This window comes from Triticum urartu, chromosome 7A (assembly GCF_056163025.1).
Source record: "Triticum urartu cultivar PI428250 chromosome 7A, HENAU_Tu73, whole genome shotgun sequence".
Lineage (NCBI taxonomy): Eukaryota > Viridiplantae > Streptophyta > Magnoliopsida > Poales > Poaceae > Triticum > Triticum urartu.
In genome coordinates, this window is record NC_141879.1 from 473,411,439 (window position 1) to 473,413,775 (window position 2,337).

Consider the following 2,337-nt stretch of genomic DNA (forward strand, 5'->3'; position numbering starts at 1 on the left):
GCATAAGTGATCCTTCTTGAACTTGACGCCCTCGATGCCTATGACATGCTTCTTCCTTGCAAGAGTGTGCAGGTTCCTCATGCCAGCATGCCCTAGCCTCCGATGCCAGAGCCAGCATTCAGAAGCTTTTGCTAGAAGACATATGACAAGTTGTGGTCCTGCTGAGAAATCTACCACGTACAAATCATCTTTCCGATACCCTTCAAAGACTAGAGACTTGTAAGATTCCATTAGAACAAGGCAACGATATTTTCCAAATATCACAATCATGTTTAAATCGCAAAGCATTGAGACAGACATTAAGTTGAAACCAAGGGATTCAACAAGCATCACTTTATCCATGTGTTGATCCCTTGACATTGCAACTCTACCTAGACCCAATACCTTGCTTTTACCAGTGTCAGCAAATGTGATGTGACTTTTGTCAGATGGACGTAAAGTTGAGTCCATGAGAAGACTTCGCTTGTCAGTCATGTGATTAGTACACCCACTATCAATAATCCATTCTGAAGCAGCTGGTGTCGTACCCTACAGTGCAGTTAGGGGGATAGGCTTCACGAAGAGAATTGTGAAGCATAAACATTTGATGAGCAAGTGGATTATGAAAGCTTAGATCGAGGTTAGGACTGATAGGGAAAGTAGCAAGCGACTCAGGAACAAAATACATAATAAGACCATTTGGGCATTTGATCTTGCGCCCTACAAGATGTTTAAGGTCCCCAGCTAGCTTCAGACGAATTTGATTCTCGGCTGGAGACCTTTCCCTGCAATAGAGAGTTAAGCTTTCGTATCCACCCACATCTTCAGGGGTGGCTTCGAAGCAATGAGTCTAAGTGCAGCATCTAAGAACTTTGGGTTTGGAGCCCTAGCAAAAAGTCTTGCTGGTGGACAATAGTACTCATAAGAATAAGCAGAGTAGTTCTTGGTCTTATGAACATGGCGGTTTGATGAAACGCGCTCATATTCATAGGCCTGAGTATGGCTTCCCTGCAAAACATTTGCATTAGTGCGACTCAGGTGAGTCCTTTATCTGTATGAAGCCTTTGGACCATATGAAGCCTGTGGTCTGAGGTTTTTCTTCTTCACTTGTGGTGTCATGACGACATTCACAGGAAGATTCTCCAGCAACCTTTTCGGCACCCAAACTTTCTTCATTGGTGGCCCATTCCTGCAGTTAGTACCAATATACCTGGCAAACACTTCACCATTCTGATTCTTAAACAGTTTATAGTTTGCATCAAAGGATTCCTCAATAACAATGGGATTAGCACAATTAAAGCCTGACAGGGTGGATGGATCCACTGAGGGTTCCTTTGCAGCAACCCATGTGGTTTTGGGGCACTGCTCAGGTTTCCAGTAAGAGCCATCAGCATTCATTTTCCTGTCGAACCCAAGACCCTCTTTCCTAGGGTTTCGGTTCAGGATCTGCCTTTTGAGAACATCACATAGTGTCTGATGCCCTTTGAGACTTTTGTACGTCCCTGTTTCAAGCAATGTCTTCAACCTTGCATTTTCATCAGAAATAGCAGTGGTATCCTCAGCAAAGGGGTTAGTTACCACATCAACAGTTGAAGATATTGCAATAGTAGCAGCAGTAGAACATCCAGCAACAGAAGTAGCATTGTCATGCTCAATGCATTTAAAACATGGTGGTTCAAATTCTTCCTAAGCGGAACTGATCTGTTTGCCGTGAAGTGACTCGTTTTCCTTTTGAAGGTCTTCATGAGCCGCTCTCAATTTCTCAAGATCTTGCTTCCTTTGAAGATAATCATAGGAAAGCTTTTCATGAGTTGTTGAGAGCGTTTCATGACGACTTTCAAGTTCCTCATACTTAACATGAAGATTTTTTATGTCTTCAATTAAGGACTGAGATCGAGTCATTTCAGTGTCTAACAGGTCATCGCTTTTGTCTAATAGTTTTTGAATATGTTCCATAGCTTTCTGTTGTTCAGTTGCAATTTTAGCAAGTGTTTTGTAGCTGGGTTTGGAACCACAATCAGAGTCATCTTCACTGGATGTTTGATAGTGAGTAGTGTGTGTGTTTACCTTGGCACCGCGTGCCATGAAGCAGTAGGTGGGAGCAGAGTACTCCTTGTCATTTGCATCGGTGTCGGTGATGAAGTCATTGTCTTCAGTGTTGAAGATGGACTTGGCAACGTATGCTGTAGCCAGACTTGCAATGCCAGAATCGGACTCCTCCTCAGACTCCACCTCCGCCTCCTCAGAAGCGGATTCCTCCTCTGAATCCATTTCCTTGCCAACAAACGCACGAGCCTTGCCAGATGAGCTCTTCTTGTGTGATGAAGACTTTGAGGAAGACTTGGAAGAAGACTTTGA